The sequence below is a fragment of the Callorhinchus milii genome, unplaced genomic scaffold, assembly GCF_018977255.1.
Source record: "Callorhinchus milii isolate IMCB2004 unplaced genomic scaffold, IMCB_Cmil_1.0 Scaffold2, whole genome shotgun sequence".
Lineage (NCBI taxonomy): Eukaryota > Metazoa > Chordata > Chondrichthyes > Chimaeriformes > Callorhinchidae > Callorhinchus > Callorhinchus milii.
In genome coordinates this window covers 105,451,352-105,471,543 of record NW_024704743.1, presented here as the reverse complement: position 1 = coordinate 105,471,543, position 20,192 = coordinate 105,451,352, and positions in this window count along the sequence as shown.

Genomic DNA, 20,192 nt, shown 5'->3' with positions numbered 1-20,192 from the left:
TGGTCGAAAAGAAAGGTCTTCAGCAGAGACCTGAAAATCGGAAGAGAGGGGACGAGGTGAAGGGAGTGAGGAAGGGAGTTCCAGAGCCTCGGGGCATAGTGGCTGAGGGCATGGCCGCCGAGGGCGGAGCAGAGAACTCGGGGGACAAGGAGGAGGCCAGACAGTAGGGTTGAAGGCAATTGCAGATGTAGGAAAAAGACAGTGAACATCAGGACTGGGATCTTAAAGTTGAACGCTGGGGTACTGGGAGCCAGTGGAACCTAACAAGGATGGGAATGAAGTGTATGCAAAGCTTAGTGCAGAGTATTAGATAAAGATTCAACTTAAAACAATTGGATTGCAATTGCAAGAAGGGATATAAAGCCCTACCCCACTTAATGAAGGTGTTCAGAGGATTTGGTGAGACATTGTTAAATAGGGTTGTCCCAGGGAATATAGAGTCAAGCGGGGAGTAGGAGAAACAGTGAGAAAAAATAAATGCATTGAACCTGTGGATGAGAGATAAGACAAAGAAATAGAATTGGAATTTGAGAAGAGTAAAGGGCAAGAAGATATACCTTAAGTGCAATTAGATGTAGAATATAAGAATTTGCTAGACAAAAGAAGACCAAGATTCATCTAATTTGCCTTGCACCATCCTGGCAGTCGCTTGATATATCGTGTCCCAAACTATACACTGTATCCCCAAATATTATTTTCTAGCAGAAATCTACCCAATTTGTTCTTGAAACAAACAACATTTTCTGCTTCCACCATCTCCCTAGGGAGCCTGTTCCATAAATTTACTACTCAGTCACTGACGTAGTGTTTCCTCCGATTTGTTTTGAATTTACCCTCCTTCAATCGCAGGCCGTGTCCTCTGGTTCTAATATTTACAACAAAATAAAACAGCTTATCATGGTCTACAGTGTCTATTCTTTTCAGAATCTTAAAGACCATAACTGCATTGCCCCTCAACCATCTCTTCTCCAGTGTGAACATGCCCAGTTTATCTAATCACTCCTCATAGTCCAGTCCCTTCATCACCTCAGTCAGTATTCCAAATGCAATCACACCAGTGTTTTAGAAAGTGGTAGGATTACCCCACTATTTTGTGTCAATATTGGCCTTTTAATACAGCCTACCATCTGATTTTCCTTACTCACTGGTATTGAGCATTGTTGCGATATCTTCAATTTATTGTCAATCGGGATCCCCAGATCCTTTTCATTATCTATACAGATTATTTTCTTACCATTTAAATAATAGTCCCTTTCTGGATTTTTTGTCCCCATCACACAACACACACAATTACATTTGTATAGCACCTTTCACATCGGGAAAATGTCAATATAGAATTAGATATATATATAGAAGAAATGTATAATATGCCCAAGAATGGACCTTGAGTAAGCGCAAAATGAGAGAGAAAACATAACGTTCCAACATTATAAGAAAATAAGTTGGGTAAAGGTGTACTGCGCAATTTTGTGATTGAGGCGGAATTGCAGAAATGAAAGGAACTGATAAACTTGTCCATATCCTTTTTTATTTTGGTTCCCCTTTTATATATTCACCTGTTTGATGTTTCCTTTGGTATTATTTGTATAAAACACAGATATTTATCTTCTTCGAGTTCAGGTCATTGATTGAGAGATTAGATGCTGTGGTCATTTGGCCATCACATCTTGTTGTAGAATAGGTTCTGACAGATGCTCAGGGCTGGTAGTTTGTCAGAATTTTGTCTCTAATGCACTCAAGTGTAATGTTGGTCTCTTACAAGTTTCTTTACTCCACACGTCTAATAATAATCCCTCCAAAAATCCCAAACAATAATAAATCGGTCATCTTCAATCTAAGACTGTTTGTGGGACATTGCTGTGCGCAATTGGCTGCCACGTTCGCCCACAAATATACAGTCAATTCACTTTACAGTGTGTTCTGTGAAGCACTTTGAGACGTCCTCCCGACGTGAAAAGCGCTATATCAAATGCAAGGATTATTATTATTATTATTATTATGCACAGAAGTTGAAACCTGAATGTTTCCATACATTTAGAATGTGTGGCTTGTTCTTAAAACTTCCTGATATTAGCTATATCAAGTGCTTGCATTTGATATAGCAGCTTATCGCATCATCAAAATATCTCAGAGTCCTTCACAGGATTTACTATAAACTGTAGTGATGGTATTTGTAGTAGACAGACAATTTGCGCAGAGCTAAGTCACCATGAAATGAATGATCATTTTAAGTGGGGGGGTTGTTGTCGTGGCACCAGGAGAAACTTCCTTCTCTTTTTAACTAGTGCCATGGTATCTTCTACATCTAATGCGCTATAACAAATGCAACACTTATTTATTTATTAATCATTCTTAACCAAAACTCTTCCTCTCTAGTAACATCTCATTGAACCCACTTTGCACCTTTTCTATAGCTTCCACACAATCTCTCTCTAATTACCTGATCAAAACTGTTTATAATTTTGACAATTTTTGGCAACATTTTTAGGTAGATCTATTAAAGGTGGAAAAACATTTATATAAGCTTTTGCAGGGAAATGAGTCTGCTAAAACTTTCATTTGATTGATATTTTTCATGGGACACAGCTGGTGCCACACTGAGAGGTTTTAGTATACGGTATCATTCTGTAATGAAAAAACAGGAGCTACACTCTCTGGAATCTGGACATTACATTGCTGGGCCTGATACATGAACATATCTCAGATTCCTAGACCGTATGGTGTTTATATGAACGTTGGTAGATGGTTAGCACATCAGCTTTTTATTTAGGAGCAAGTGTCCCAAGGCATGCATTGCCATAAGGAGAAATACCCCACGCATTGCTGGAAATGATTGAATCTTCAGTATAGATAAATGAGGATGGAGTGAGGGCTCTTCCAAGCTGTTCAGTTTTCTCAGTTTTTGCCATAAACATTCAAAAAGAAAATGTTGTATATAAAAATCCATACATTTGGCACAGTGCCTTTCACATCGGGAGGACGTCCCAATGCACTTCACAGGATTTAAGGTAAAGGGGAGTGTCCGTGTATTTGTAGGTGTGAATGAAAATTATCAGGTATCCTCACTCAAAAAGGTCTGGAGTAACTATTTTGCCTTCAGCGAGGTAGAAAAATTATAGCTTTCTGCTACCAAATGAGGTTTCAGAATAAGATGACCAGTTGGTTTTATTAAATACTAGAAACAGAAATTGGCCCAATTCTCAGCCATGAATCTTTTCATCAAAGATGGGGATTCATGTTAAAAGTATCACATTTTCTTCACATAAAAGCTGTTTGAAATTAATTTAGATCAAAAATGAAACCAATTTAACGTCCTATTAACATCTAATAATGTTGGAGATATGATTTTATATATATATCCAACTTATATAATAAGGTTGGAGATATGAGAGTAATATATCCCTCAAGAACATATCTGCAGGATATTTGAAAGGTTGATTTAAGGTCGAAGCAAAGTCTTATGTGAATAACTTTAATATCAGGGAGAACTTTGATATTGTGAAATTTGGCCTGCCACTCTCTCAGAGACCAGGAGGATTCAGTCATATTTGTACTGTGTGAATGGCCTTCTAGATAGACAACACCAAGCAAAGTCATTGAATGATGCTTCATATTGTTGGATATTGTTACTCAAGGAACTGAAAATGGAAATTGAAGGAGCTCCACAAATAATACTACTACTAATAATAATTGTGCTGTTATTAATATCATGAATATAATTTTTGGTTGAAGAATTTGACATTGAGTCATAAATTAATTGCGAGATTGTTTTTTTCATGTTGTTGCGACATCTCAAATCACTTTCGTAGGATTTTACTGTGAAGCGTATGTCGTCAAACAAGGTGGTCAATTTGCGCACAACAATATAAATAAATAAACAATCTTTGAATTTGATATAGTGCCTTATCCTATTGGAAGAAAATCTCAAAGCACTTCACAGGATTTACTGTGAAATAGAGTTTGAGTATTTGTAGGCAAACTCAGCAGCATATTTGTGCACAGCAGTGAGCCACAAAGAGGCATGAAACGAGTGACCAATTTTATTTGGGGGATTGTTGGCTAGGACATTGGGAGAAACTCCCTTCTCTTTTCGAACAGTGCCATGGGATCTTTAACGTCCACCTGAACAGGCAGATGGGACCTTGGTGTAATGTGACATCTGAAAGGTGCTGTAAATGTTGCAAAGAAAGATTGAAAGATAGTAAATGTTAACTGGATTTTCAAACAAAGAGCAAAACCTGAGTGTTAGAAAATTGCTGGTCTATTAGTCTACAATCTGTATTAGGGAAAATGCTTGAAAGCGTTTTGTGGGATCCTATCAATTTGAATCTAAGCACTATTGATGCTATGAGTAGTCGAATTGAAAGTCTGTGTGGGGAAGGGAAAATAATAATAATAATAACCCTTGCATTTGAGAGAGGGATTTCATGTTGGGAAAATTTCTCAGAGGGCATCATATACTGAAAGTTTAGTAACTGTGTATTTGTAAGCAGATTATGATATTGCCAACCATATTATCACCACTAACAAAGTAAGTGACCAAACATGTAACAAAATAAAAGGGTATCCATCAGCAGATGTGCAGAAGAAAAAGGATCTGGATGTAATTATTGATCAATCACTGTAAAATTTCAATGGATGTTCAGCTGATATCAAAAGCTTTGAGAATGGCTAGATGAATAGCAGTGGTCTATTTCTATGCTCTAAAATGTGCCTTGGGACCATTAGCTTCGAATGTGCTGTTAGCAAATGCGATAGTTTTTATTTATTTATTTATTTATTTATTAATTAATTATTCCTAACCAAAACTCTTTCTCCCTAGTAATATCTCATTGAATCCACTTTGCATCTTTTCTATTTTTTATTGCTTTCACACAATCTCTCCCTATTTACCTGATCAAAACTGTTTATAACTTTGACAATTTTTGGCAATGTTTTTAAGCACATCTATTAAAGGCAGATCTATTTTTCCTTGGTAACATCTCATTAAATCCACTTTGCATCTCCACCTTCTCGCACCGTCTCCACTTTGTCTCCACAAACGGCTTCTTCTCCAGCTCCCGCACCCTCTCGTGTGGCGTTCCTGAGGGCTCTGTCCTTGGTCCTTTCCTCTCCAACTTGTACATGTTGCCTCTTGGTGACATTATCTGCAGACATGGGGTCAACTTGCACATATATGCTGATGATACCCAACTCTATCTCTCTGCCTCCACCCTCGAATCCAGGACCACTGCTGTCCTGACTTGATATCTGTCAGACATCAAGTCAGACATCCTGGATGAGAGCTAACTTTCTTCAGTTAAATGTCAACAAGACCAAGGCTCTCCTGATTGGTTCCCATCAGCACCTCCATACCTCAGGCGTTGACAGCATCACCATCCATGGATGCACAGTCCACCTCACTGAGCCAGTCCGGTACCTTTTTTGACCCTCAACTGTCCTTTCTATACCACATCCGTGCTATGACTCGCTTTCGCTTCCCCCACCTCTGCAACATTGCCATATATTGAAGATAGCTGACAATTCATGGTGTGCTACAAACACTAAAAGGTAGGAAATGATTAAAGTCTTGCAAGGTTATGGGCGCGATTAATATTGTTCAGTGAGTTCAGACCCTTGTGGGTGTGCAATTTCTCTCATTCAATCACAATCATAATAGTTCATAATTGTTGGAAGGGGGAGACTTGGAAACTCGGGTCCTGTGCAAGGGAAGGGAAGAGGTGTTCTGGGTTCTCAGCATTCATTATTCAAAATTAGCATTCAAAATTAGGAGGAAAACTGAGAACCAGAATATATGAACAACTACTCCATACAAACTAGGTGGACTACTTCACAAAGGCAGCTTGTATGATGGATTTGTGCAGATGGACAGAATGAAAGGATGACCGGACAAACACCTTAATGTGGACTTCACGTCAGAATGAGGTGAAGCTTTTCTTATGCTATGCTTAACAGAATCCAAATGAATTTAAGTGTATTGTAAGGCTTTATTTTGTCTGGGTGCCCACTCTAAAGCAGTAACAGTATTGCATTTAATCTGAAATTGGCACCAAGGTTAAACCATTTAAATACAAATACTTTGGGATAAATCCAAAGTGGCAATATTGTAATAGGATGAAATTAATTATTGTGTCTGCCTGTCCCACATGATTCTTAGCTATCTGTGAGTATTGAAATTGACACAACTGCCATTCTTCAAAGGACAGTAGAGGGCATAGTGGAGAAAGTGTATGTAGTATCCTCCAAAATTAACTCAAGTCAACTGAGAGATTAGAAGAAATCTGTGTTTCCTACTGAAAAGTGTGCATGTGGAATAAACTCCCAACCAACATATTTGAAGCTAGGAAGGATAGTACTAACATCTGACTGAGAAAGTAAAAGAAGGTTAAGCACAGATAGATGTGAACAAATCTTTCATGAGGTATGATTATTCCTGTGGAGAGGGAGGTGATCTCCGTGCCAAGCTGCTGTTCTCTTTGGTGGGTCAACCTAGCATTTAATAGGACCACCGTGTGATAGAAAGATGTTCTGTGTTTTTTCTTAAATAACTCTGGGATTCAGGATATGTTTATATAGCACGTTCCTTCAGGAGGTTAAATAGATGGGCATGATAAGCAATGCAGCACATTGTCTGCAGAAGGTGTGGGCTTGATGTGTTTTTCAAATTCAGTGTTTTCTTATGCCGCTCTCTGACTAATGTAAGAGGTTAATGTTATCTTTTTTGTTTTCTGTGGTTTAGAAAATGTGCCACACTCTTGTTACCAGAGTGAGATCAAGAACAACAACAATTTGCATTTTTACAATTTCATGCCAGATGGTATCCTGGAGATCAGTATAATATGTCGAACATGTAAGTATGGAGAATTATATTTTGGGGAAACGTTGAACATATTAACTGGGGTTTAATTGATGGTGCTTATTAATTAAAAATGAGTATTACTTGTTTCCCCACTCCCTCCGGCTCGGAGTCAGGCTCCATCACTGTTAAGCTCTCTGAGACGTTACCCTGCGTGGAGGGCGCTATATAAATGCACGTTGTTGTTTCAGTACAAATAATAATTATTATTTAATAATCCCTCAAAAAAATAATAAATTGGTCATTTTCAATCCACGATTGTTTGTGGGATGCTGCTGTGCGCAATTGGCTGCCGCATTTCGCCAACAAATATACAGTCAATTCACTTTACAGTCTATTCTGTGAAGCGCTTTGAGACGTCTAGAAGACGTGAAAAGCGCTATATCAAATGCAAGGATTATTATTATTATTAAATGGAAATACACCAGTGTCTGAAATGGAATGCGCATTCTTTCCCGATAGGGATGCACACCATGCTTATCTAACTCCTCAGAATATTGCTTGTAGTTGGCGAAAGTCAAGGCTTGGAGACTCCAGAGTGTGTGCAAGGGTACTGTGGGAGTTCAAACAGCTAAAACCGCATAGCTTGACATTGAGGGCATTATCTAGGAAGCTTCTCAATGCATGTTCAGTTAGAACCACCCTACTTGTTAGGTCTCTGCACTGTCCCTGGCATCTTGGTCAATTGAGTATGTTTTTCAAGACTTCCTAGAATCGTTTTGTCTGTCCATTTTGTATCTCATCCCTTGACATGGGCCATTTAAGGTTTTTGCTGTGCCTATGTGAATTTTTCATGCCAAGGAAAAGACGTACAGAAATTCACTAGGATTTTAAGACAGTTTGTACTTCTTTACACTTCAAATTCTATAATTGACTGCACACATATTTGGATGGATTTTGGATCTACTGTCTCTAAGTGTCACAAATGAAATCGATATGAACAGTCAACCGAATTCCTACAAGTACAAGTTTACAACATTGACCTGTGCATAATTCAGCACTAAGTATCTTGTCTCACTGAAGAGATCGCCACGGTGACTGATGCAGGACATGAAAATTTTATACTGTTGCTACTTTTATCTACCTGATATACGTCTGGCCAAGTATGATATTCTATTTTCCAAAGTATCTGAACATTTGTGATATGTTACTTTGACATTTGCAATCATTGTGTCTCAAATTTTGGGTTGTTCTTGTCTAAGTAACATTGAAAAGCATTACATGCTGTTATATTTTAAGTTAGTTTGTAAAAGAGGCTGGCTTTATTCCTGTGCCAAAATAAATATAAATCATTTTTGCTATTCACTCCCCAAAACCTTTTGCTTTCTCCCCAGCTTGGGTGCCCTGCCAGCAGTGTCAAGTGCTGGAGACATCCTCTCAACGTGAAAGATGCTATATAAATATAAAATGCATTTGCCCATTACCCAACATTACCTTTCGCTTATTATAGAGAACAATAATAATAATTTTTGCATTTGATATAGCATTTTTCACATTGGGAGAATGTCTCAATGCGCTTCACAGGATTTGCTGTAAAGTATAGTGGCTGTGTATCTTATAGGCGAATACGGCAGCCAACTTGCATACAGTAATGTCCCACAAATAGCCATGAAAAGAATGACTGAGATTGTTAGTCAAGACACCAGAAAAAATTTCGTACTCTTTTCAAATAATGTCATGGAATCTTAAAGGAACACCTTTATGGCAGATGGGAGCTCAGTTTAATATCTCCAAATGCAATGTTTTTATTTTAAGTGTCCACAGAGTTTCAGTGTGAAAAGATTTTGTTAAAGCTCTTGGAAGTCATGCCGAATTCAGCATCTAGATTGAACACTGACAGTAGGAAGTAGAAGATAATACTTTATGAGAAACTCTATCTAGAGAACAGTGATTAAGTGAGTTCTTTGGCTCTTGCTGTTCACATGGAAAGGACATGAACTACAGTATTGTGCAAAAAATTTGCTTGTGACACTGTGACTGGTGAGCACAATGCAAGGAGCATAAATAGTATTCAAGAAGATGACTGACACATAAAAATGTATGGGATCGAAAAAAACATCTGGCTGGTTGAAAGGCAAAACCCAAATTGCATATAAATAAATAATGCTTCAGAAATGTATCTCTTATGTTGCTGAATGGAATTTTTTCTTAAATATATATCTAATCCCCTCTTGAATTTGCTCTAACATTTTGTGTCTATAGTTGTCCCTTGCTAGGCTATTCCATATAATCACCACTTTCAGCAAACAATTTTAAACTTAAACTCTCTGTTCACCTTGCTTTTATGATCTTCAATTCATGAATTTTGCTCTAGAAGATTAGAAGGTATCGTGACTATATTAAATATATTATTAGGATTCAGTTTATCTCGAATACTTCAATACAATCTCTCTTGAACCTTCTTTTCTTTGACATAAACATTTCCAGCAGCTGTAATCTCTCATAATTCAGGTGCCTAATTCCAGATATCAATCTAGTTACTCTTCACTGTACCCCTCTAGTGTTAAAATGTCCCTTCTGTTTTACAGCAAACAGAATTATATTCAGTGCTCCAAGTGAGGTCAAACCATGCCCTCGACGAATATCACTTCCTGTGACTTATGCTCAAAACACTTCAGGAAATTGCTATCAAATGCAGTGACTATGTATTTTACAGGTGAACGTGGCAGCCAATTTGTACACAGCAATGTCCCACAAACAGTCATGAAGCAAATCATTGATTTATTTGGGGGATTGTTGGACAGAATATTTAGACAAACTCCCTCTTATTTTCAAATAGAACAATGGGATCTTTATTGTTTACCTCAGTGGTGACCAGGCTTTTTGGTTGACCAACAGCATTTCTTGATTGAATATTTCTTGATTTATACCATACATCAAGAAATATTCAATCAAGAAAAAACTGGAAACACAACATTATTTAAAACAGATTCACTTAGGCTAGTGCGAGTGTTCGGCGGACCACTTCTTGATGGCCCATCAGGCCACTTCCGGCCCTCGGGCCATGGGTTGGCCACTATTGGACGATCTAAACAGCTAGATGAGACCTTGGTTTAATGTATCTTCTGAAGGACAGCTCCTCTGCCAATAGAGCATTCCCCCTCCCCCCGGACTGACTGGAACATCAATCTAGATTCTAGACTATGAGATCAAGGTCTACAAAATACACAGTCACACAGTGGAGTCCTGTAGCTCAGTGGTTAGAGCACTCGCTTTGCAAGTGAGAGACCTGAGTTCAATTCCAGGCACAGGGCGAAACCTTGGGCAAGTTTCCTTACTCCACACGCCTAATAATAATCCCTCCAAAACCAAAAACAATAATAAATTGGTCATTTTCAATCTACGACTGTTTGTGGGACATTGCTGTGCGCAATTGGCTGCCGCGTTCGCCCACAAATATACAGTCAATTCACTTTACAGTGTGTTCTGTAGCGCTTTGGGACGTCCTCCCGACGTGAAAAGCGCTATATCAAATGCGAGGATTATTATTATTATTATTATATTCACAGTAACATCCTGTGAAGTACTTTGAGATGTCTCAATGATATGTTTAAGCACTACATCAAATGCAAAGATTATTCTAAATTGCTGACTATGATTATGTGTATTGAGTTGATATCAGTGACAGTTTGCATGTAGCACAGCACTTATAATGCACTAATGTATTTTCAGTCCAGCTAAATATCAAAAGCACAAACTCTACTCATTCCTGCATAGTTAAATCAATGATGGCTGCATTTATCTTGTAAATAGCTTGATGGAGACATCTTGAGTGCTCAAAAGAGGTTTTGTAAAGCAGCTAGCATTTATTAAGCCCTTTCTTTCACTTGTAGCAAACTATTCATTCCAATGGGAAATAAAAGTGTGCCTAATTAGTTTGTAGCTTAACTTTAAATCCTTCCATAAATAAATTAGAATTTCATTTTAGTTTTATTCACAATTACAAGCCATGACACAGCATTATACAAAATAAAGGTGCCAAATTTTCCAAGGGCAAGATGATTTCACGGCATAATCCAAGTAAATAATTGCCAGGAAACTCTATGAGCAGTCAAGCTAATAAAATGACACAATATATTACACAGCCATAATGCTGAAAGCCTGTCAGTCTGCATTCATCACGCCTTCACATTTAAAGGAAGCTTAAGCCTATTTATGTATTATTTTGAATACAAATATCAATAATATCAGGTCTTAGTCGTCAAAGACAATATCAATTGTGCTAATTAACACTTACATTTAAAAAGGAGCCAGTTAATAATTAACACATTGACAGGTGTGTTGCTCAACACCTATTTTCAAAGCTCAGATGCAAACAACAACACGTAATTATATAGCGCTCTTCATGCGGGGTAGCATTTCAGAGTGCTTAATACTGGAGTGGCCTGATGCCAAGCTGGGGAGAGAGGGGAGGTGAGTGTAGGCAGAGTCAAAGAGGAAAGTCTTTAGGTGTGATCTGAATATGGACAAAGAGGGCAAAGGGATTGAGGCAGGGAGTACCAGAGGGTCAGAACATAGTGGCTGAAAACCTGGTTGCCAATAGTGGAGTGGAGGGGTTGAGGGATATGCAAACGCCTACAAGTACTAAACGTTGAACTGCCAGTAAGCCGTTCGTCTCATTAGTCTGTTGCTAATAGGAAACTGGCTTAACCCACTTTTTTCAGTGAAAATAGTATCCCAATAACTGGAACTGGCAGCCAAATCAATCCAGGATGGAAGTCCAATTCATGCTGCAACCAACATTTAAAAAGAGAGTTGTGGATACCTGGTTCCAGCATACTCCGTCTATCAATTAATGGTCATTATGTCACTTTGTTAAAGACCATATGTCTTCACAAAAGAAGTGGATGCACCAAATGTCGCAGTATCGGAGGAGAGGATGGAGGAAATGGATAGGATAAGTATAAACAGAGAGGAAGTACTGAAAACGTTGACTGGGCTGAAGGCAGATAAGTCACCCGGTCCGGGCAGGATGCAGCCAAGGGTACTATGGGAGGCAAGGGTACAAATAGCGGAGGCTTAGGCTACAATTTTTCAATCTTCGTTGGACACAGGGGTGGTGCCAGAGGACTGGAGAGTGGCTAATGTTACTCCCCTGTACAAAAAGGAGCAGAAGGACAAACCTGGGAACTACAGAGCAGTCAGCCTAACATCAGTAGTGGGGAAACTCCTGGAGACTATAATCCGGGACAGAATAAATCTTCACTTAGAAGAATATGGGTTAATTAGGGACAGCCAACATGGATTTGTTAAAGGCAAATCTTGTCTAACAAATCTAATAGAATTTTTCGATGAGGTAACGGAGAGGGTGGATAAAGGTAGTGCAGTTGATGTAGTTTATAATGACTTTCAAAAGGCATTTAACAAAGTGCCACATGAAAGACTTGTAAGAAAGATAGAAGCCCATGGTATAAAAGGGAGAGTGGCAGTATGGATCCAGGACTGGCTGGGAGACAGAAAGTAGAGAGTTGTGGTGAATGGCTGCTTTTCTGACTGGAGGGAAGTGTACAGTGGTGTCCCCCAGGGATCGATATTAGGACCACTGCTCTTCTTAATATACATAAATGATCTGGACCTAGGTATAACAAGTATCATTTCCAAGTTTGCGGACAACACAAAGTTAGGTAGGGTAGTAAACAGTGAGAAGGATAGTAGCCAACTGCAGGAAGACATAGACAGAATGGCAAAATGGGCAGACACATGGCAGATGAATTTCAATGTGGAGAAATGCGAGGTAATGCATTTTAATAGAAAGAATGAGGGGAGGCTATATAGGCTATGTAATACAATCTTAAGGGGGGTAAAACAACAGAGAGACCCGGGGGTGCAGGTAAATGAATCAATTGAAGGTGGCAGGACAGGTAGATAAGGCTATAAGAAAGGGCATATGGGATACTAGGCTTTATAAATAGGGGCATAGAGTACAAGAGTCAGGAGGTTATGATTAACCTATATAAAACATTGGTTAGGCCTCAGTTAGAATACTGTGCCCAGTTCTGAGCACCACACTATAGGAAGGATGTTAAGGCATTGGAAAGGGTGCAGAGGAGATTTACGAGGATGGTACCAGGAATGAGGACCTTGATTATGAGGAAAGGCTAGAGAGGCTGGGATTATTCTCATTGGAGAGAAGGTTATGAGGAAACCTAATAGAGATCTTCAAAATCATGAGGATTTGATAGGTTAGAAAGGGAAAAACTGTTTCCACTGGTGGGTGTGTCAGTGACTCGAGGTCACAGATTTAAAATAGTCTCTAAAAGAAGCAGAGGGGAGGTGAGAAGAAATGTTTTCACGCAGCGAGTTGTTTGAATCTGGAACGCATTGCCTGAAAGGGTGGTGGAGGCCAATTCGATAACAACTTTAAAAAGAGCGGTGGATGGGTATTTGAGGAGGACGGGTTTGCAGGGTTATGGGGAAAGGGCTGGGGAGTGGGATTGACATTACATTGCTCTTTTCAAAGAGCCGGCACAAACTCGATGGGCCAAATGGCCTCTTTTTGTGCTGTATGATTCTATGATTCTATGTGTTAATTATTCAGTATTTCCTTTTTCTAAATAAAAGAATCCAATTTTACTCCATTATTTCTTATGCTCGCTTTCATTATTTAAATATAAATGTAACACATCTTTACATTTCATCAGATGTTTTGACAAATTACTAACAAGCCATCCCTATCTGTCGATGTGTCATGGTGTTAGGCTGTAAGGCATTAATGAGCATGATTCTGTGCCCAGCCTCCCTCATGTACATTCTTGATAGATAGACAGAAAACTATCTGGCGAACTGTTCTTGTTTATAGCTGAAAAGTCAGTTATGACATTTAAATGCCATTTAATATACATCAGTCTGGCTCAGTTGGGCCTCTGAGTCAGAAAGTTGTTGGGTACAGCACAAATTCCATGTTGGGACTTTGAGCTCACAGCCCAGCTTACAAACCAATGCAATGAGGAGTGCCCATGGATGTGATGTTGAAACGAGGTACTGTATGTCTGTTCAGGTAGACATTAATGACCCCATGGTACTACTTGAAAAGAGAAGGTAGTTTTTCCTGGCGTCCTGGTCAACAATTCCCCCCCCGAAAAAATTGGTTATTTGCTTCATGTGACATTGCTGTGCGCAATTGGGCTGCTCTGTTTCTGGTCATTCCACTTCACAGCAAATCCTGTGAAGTGCTTTAAGATATCCTCCCGATGTGAAAGGCGCTATACCAAATGCAAAGATTATTATTATATTGGCAGAGGTTTAGTCCTTCAGAAGAGACATTAAAGTAAGGTCCTGTCTGCCTGCTCAAGTGGATGTTAAAGATCCCATTGGCTCTCTGTGTTCTGGTCAGCAATCCCTCAAATAAAATTGGTCATTTACTTCTTGGCTGTTTGGGGGACATTGCTGTGCACAAATTAGCTGGGGTGTATGCCTACAAATACAAAGTCACTATGCTTTGTAGCAAACAACTGTGAAGCACTTTGAAACCTGTCGACAAAGTGAGAAGTAGTCAAATGCAATTATTATTATAGTAAATCTTTAAGTCCCTATAAAGCACTGCATTGCTCTTAGCAAGTGTGTGGGCTTGTTAGTTGCAGCTTGGTAATCTTCTTTGTGCTTGAGCTCAAATGAGAGCTAATTTTTTTATTCTCTGAATGATTTAATGCTAATGTTAACATCATCCATCTTATCTTTTACCTGGTTATTGTTCTGCCTATCAAGAACAGCAGAAGACTTGCTGGTGGTATTCAGATATTATTTAAGTCATTATTACTAAAATTGTACTAAAATAAGTTCAAGTGCAAGAGATAACGGGAGGGAGAAAAATGCAATGTTTCAATATAGTAATAATGAAACACTGCATTTTTCACCCCAAAATTTCCTGTGTTACTTTACCATGTTGTTTTTCATTGTAATGGGAAAAAAATCCATTTATCCAGACACAGAAATTTCAAGTCAAGTCAAAATGCAATTTTCAATGTTTAAACATTCAATTACATAACGTTAAATAGACAGTACAGCACAGCCCTTAAAAGTCTCTCCCTTCCAACATGCCTCAGTTCTGACGAAGGGCCGTGGATCTGAAACGTTGACTCACTTTCCTTTCTCCATAGATGCTGCCTGACCTGCTGAGTGTTCCCAGCAACTTCTGCTTTTGGTTTACAGAAACAGACCATTCAATCCAAATAGTGATGACGGTGTTTGTATTCCACATGAGCCTCCCACCCTTTACTCTCATGCATTCCAGGTTCTGGGAAGCTACCCTGCATGAGGGGCAAGTTGCAAGTTGTTGTTGTTTGTCTACAAATGTAAATGAAATGGTGCTGTGTTCCATATACATGTGACAAAACTTTCCCATGGCACCAGTGCTTGAGACACCAGAATATCACTTTTGTGCTGTTGTTTGGACATTTTAGCAGTGTTCTTCGATGCCGTAAATAAAATAACAGTTCTTAAATTTGCATTTAATCATAATAATAATAATCCTTGCATTTGATATAGTGCCTATCACATCTTAGAGACACCTCAAAGCACTTCACAGAATCCACACTAAGTGAATTGACTATATAGTTTGGGGGCGAAACATGGCAGACAATTGCGGACAGCAGTGTCCCACAAACAGTCATGAATTGAGTAACCAAATGATTGATTGATTGATTGACTTATTACCCCCAGAAAAGTTATCTGCTAAACGACTAACAACCGGATTCCTACTTACTGCTAGATAAACAGAGGCGTGTGGAATAAGGAAACTTGCATAACGTTTCACCCTACCCGGGAATCGAACCCAGGCCCTCTCGCTTGCGACGCAATACCACATCAGAAGGAAGTCTCAAACTGCTTGACAGATTCACTGTAAATTACAGTGATTGTGCATTTTGTAGGCGAACGTGGCAACTAATTCCACACAGCTCATAGTACTTCTCACCCACCGAGTCATAAGGTGTTTTTTAATCAGTCGTGTGTCTGATACATGTGGAAACCCATTACTGTGCTTAAAGTATCCAAACCAAACTGAGAGTTACATGCATCCCACATATACATGGAAATTCCAGAGATAGTTATTTGAATGGAGTGGGCACCCTTTTCCTGAAGGGATTCCCTAATTCCGGACAGTATTAGGCAAAGGTTAGGGTTCCCAGGGATGGGCTACTATTGGATTCTAACCAGCTGATACCACACAGCTCTCTATTGAGAGCACTGTCTGACAAGCTTTCCCACTACTTGTCCAGCATTCCACGATTTCACAATTCGTTTTGTGAAGAAATGCTTCCTGACCTCAGTTTTAACTGTCTTGGTTGTGGTTTTGAGGCTATGTTACTTGTTCACTGTCTAACTTGTCAATTCCTTTCAAGATTTTCAATACTTCAATCCAATTGTGTGAGACGCTCGGCTGACCAATATAATGCAGTTGTGATCTATGTTGTGTTTGAATTGCAACAACATTCAATAGATATCACTGAGAGCTAAAATTACCCACACATTACAAATAATATAACCATTAGATTAATAAGGAAAACATTTCTATGCTTTATTGCCAAAAATACACATATAAGTTGGAAGTTCAGCACCAAATATGGTATTGTTACAAAAAAAGGTACATTATATAATAGTGTTTGCTATACATAGAAATAAGAAATAATTGTAAATTTCCCTCAGGAGAAACATATCACTTCACATTGCTGAACTTAGGAAGCTATATCAGAATCACTTTTTTGACTGCATTCAGTGGGACCTCAAACAAGTAAATCTTATTTGAAACAGTGATTTTTTGTTCATTCCAATTCAACTTTCTGTAATGTCTCTTGGTAAAAGAGACATTACAGAATTTTATTTCCTGGTTATTTGGCCTAGAATTGTTTAATTACCTCCAATTCAAATTTCCTCTGGTTTGATGACTTTACTGTTGAAAATACCTCCTTTTCAATCTGCTTATTGTTCCATGCAAATGTTATCAAAAAGCTTATAATAAGGTTGTAGAATGTTTGCATTAGTGATTATAGAAGCAAAGCTGTAACAATGTATAAAACTGAATTAATAATAATAATCTTTACATTTGGTAGACTGCCTTTCACTTTGGGGGGATGTCTCAAAATGCTTCAGAGAATATAAAGTGTAGTGTGTCTTCGGTGTAAATATTTGACAATAAACCTTATTACAGGTTGTGGGAAAGAGTAAGTAACTGATATATGTCTATTTCACTTCAGCAAGGAGCTGCCACCAGCATAGGATCCATTGACCAGATGACCTCCAGCTATACATACCTTGTGTGCAACGTGCACTGTAAATTTCTCCTGATGGAGTTAGTTAAACAACTGTGACAATTTCTATGATGATTCCACGCAACCTTTTTCTTAAAAACATTAGCTCAGGGCATCATGAAATTTTCCGTCTTTACTATTTTCTATTTAATGTTATATTGTGCCAATAAAAATGCAATATTCATCAGGGTTTGCACTGACTACACAGGAAATAATATTCCGCTCCTATGAAATTGATTTTTGGAAGTAATCATTCCTCTCTCCAGCCTGCACAATGAAAATAAAGAAGGTCATAACCCTATACATGGCAAAGACCAAGGAAACTAGCTGCATTCTGTTGCTTATTCCTAAACAATGAATCAGTGATATGCCCTTCATAGGTTGTCCACTCGCAGGACACATTTAACTATAGTAAAAAGATTTCAACATTCAGACGGGCAAGGAATATTGAATGAAATTCCATTAAAATTATGAATGACTGACAAACTGCTCCTAACGGTGATTGTCACTGTTTGCTTCCATTGGGTTTGAAACTGTGCAATTAAGTATCTTGATTTACAATAGGAAATCTTGCAGTTAACTGAGTTTGGGTCACATTAATCCATGGGAACTTTTTGCCGATGTTACTTATGTTCTCCAGTGTGACAAATTTGTCGGTAAGACACACCTTTAATTAAATGCAGAAGTCTCTATTTACAAATCTTTATTGTGAATATCATGACACCTATATAATATCCCATGTCCTCTCCAACAATAGGCTCCAGTGGATTGAATTCAAGATCCTCATTCTTACCTTTAAATCAACCCCATCGTACATCTGGGACTTGCTATAAATTTACCAACCTGGCCGCTCTCTCCGCTCAATGAACATTACTTGCTTCTTCTCCCCCGCACACAGCGGCTGTGCGGGAGAGAACATCATATTTTGAATAAGAAATGAATAAATGTGAATGTCAGGAGTTCCTGTGAAAGGATGAATTCTTCATTTTCAATGGCCGTCTCTTCATTCTCATCATTTCAGAAACTAAACATCTTCAACAAAAGGGGTGAGAAAATGTTTTGATTTAATCTGTAAAACATTGTTAAGAACGTTTGCAGAATTAAGCAGCTCGATAGCAGCATCTAAATGTGAATGCTTAACATTAGACTTGATAAACAGGGGTGGGGTGACATGCAATATTTGCACCTTGGAATCATTCATGATCAACAAAACAACAACTTGTATTTATATAGTATCCTTCACTCAGGGTAGCATCTCAGAGTCCTTAAAATACATTTTAAGCTTATGTCTGTGGCATATTTGCCACCACAAAAATGCTTGTGTGTTAGCCTGGCTCGGTTGGGAGCACTCTTTCTCTGAATCAGGAGATTCAAATACCAGGTCAGGATTTGGAGAGCCATTATAACCCATGATAACAAGCTATTTTTAACTGTATAATTCTCCAGTTACATGTGATGCCACATTCTCTTGGGTGCACAAACACAGAGACTTTAATTGAAAAGGTCACATAGTTCCTCCCTGTTGTGTTCAAAAGTTTACCAAGCCATTATTCCATCTACCAAATCTTTGTTTTAATGAAAATAAGACATTGCAAAAGTGGCCTGGATGCACACCACTTGCTTTTGATAAGAGCAATGAAACTCCACTGCTCTCACTGAGCGCTATGAAGGCATTGGGGAACATTTTCATTTAGGTTACATTTGGATGCTAGACTACTGTTCATTTAACTTTGGGTTTATGTCATGGAAAACTGTACAGTGGCTAAATCTTTTGTAAAGTTTCACTTAATAAAAAGCCTCACTCTTAAAGATCCCTGAACCAACTGACCCAGTTCAATCCTTTATCTGCCATTATCTCTATGAATTCTGTTCTAATCTTTAATTATTTAACATCCCTGAGATGTTTTGTGCTGCACTGCTTAACTTTGCTATCAAAATCTGCAGAGTCGGCAGTATCAGTTCAAATCATAAACTCCTACAAATGCACTTCAGGGTTGAAAAATGATGCTTCTTAACAGATCTTAATAACTGTCTGTCATTCACTTTGTCATGGTGTGCTAAACAATGGTAGACAGATTTTAATCTGGATGAAAGTAAAATATTGCAGGAGAGAACAAATGTGTGCATGATTTTTGGGGGAGTCAACTGGATGTCAGACACATGCAGAAACCCATCACCATGCTTAAGGGTATCCAAACCTCGCTGAGAATTCCATGCATCCCACCTAAATACGGAAAACCCAGAGACAGATTGTTGGAATGGTATGCTCATTCTCTCCCTGGAGGGACACATCCCGCTTACCCAATCCCAGAAAGTATTAGGCTCAGATTAGCAAGAGCCAAGGCTTGGGAACCCAGAATGTGCATCGGGGTACTGTTGGAGTGTAACCAGCTAAAAGTGCATAGCTTGCCATTGATATTGCTGTCCGGCAAGCATTCCTGCTGTTTTTTCAGCTAGGACCACCCTACGCATTAGGGCTTTGACTTGTAGAGTTAACAGGAGCTGAATGGGATGACTCCCTTCCCCCAGTGACTGGTCTGTTCTTCCAGGTCCTGCTGATGAGCCAGGCTGGCTGTGTTGTCATCAGCAGTGCCTTGAATACTGTGGACCCTTCTGTCTTAGGATGATGGAAAGTAGCAAAAGGAAGGAAAGAAGGATTTGGGTTTCATTCATCAGTTATTTAAATGATCCAGTTCAAATGTAAAGCTGTTAGCAACAACAACAACAAAATAATATTTATAAAGCGCCTTTCATATCTAGTCCCAAGGCACTGGACAGACAGAGTTACGGATCCGAACTGGGAGTCGGGGTCGGGGAGGGTGGAGGGCAGGAGGGGAAGCAGGGAGAACGAAAGCACGGTCAACGCGGAGGGTCTTGAGTATCGAGAGGGCGAGAAAGAGGGACAACAGGATGAAGTTCCAGAGGGTGGGGGCAGAGTGGCAGAAGGCCCATCAGGAGGGTCTCGGTCTTGTTGATGTTCAACTGAAGAAAGTTAGCTCTCATCCAGGACTTGATGTCCGACAGAATTCAGTCAGGACAACAGTGGTCCTGGAGTCAAGGGTGGAGGCAGAGAGGTAGAGTTGGGTGTCATC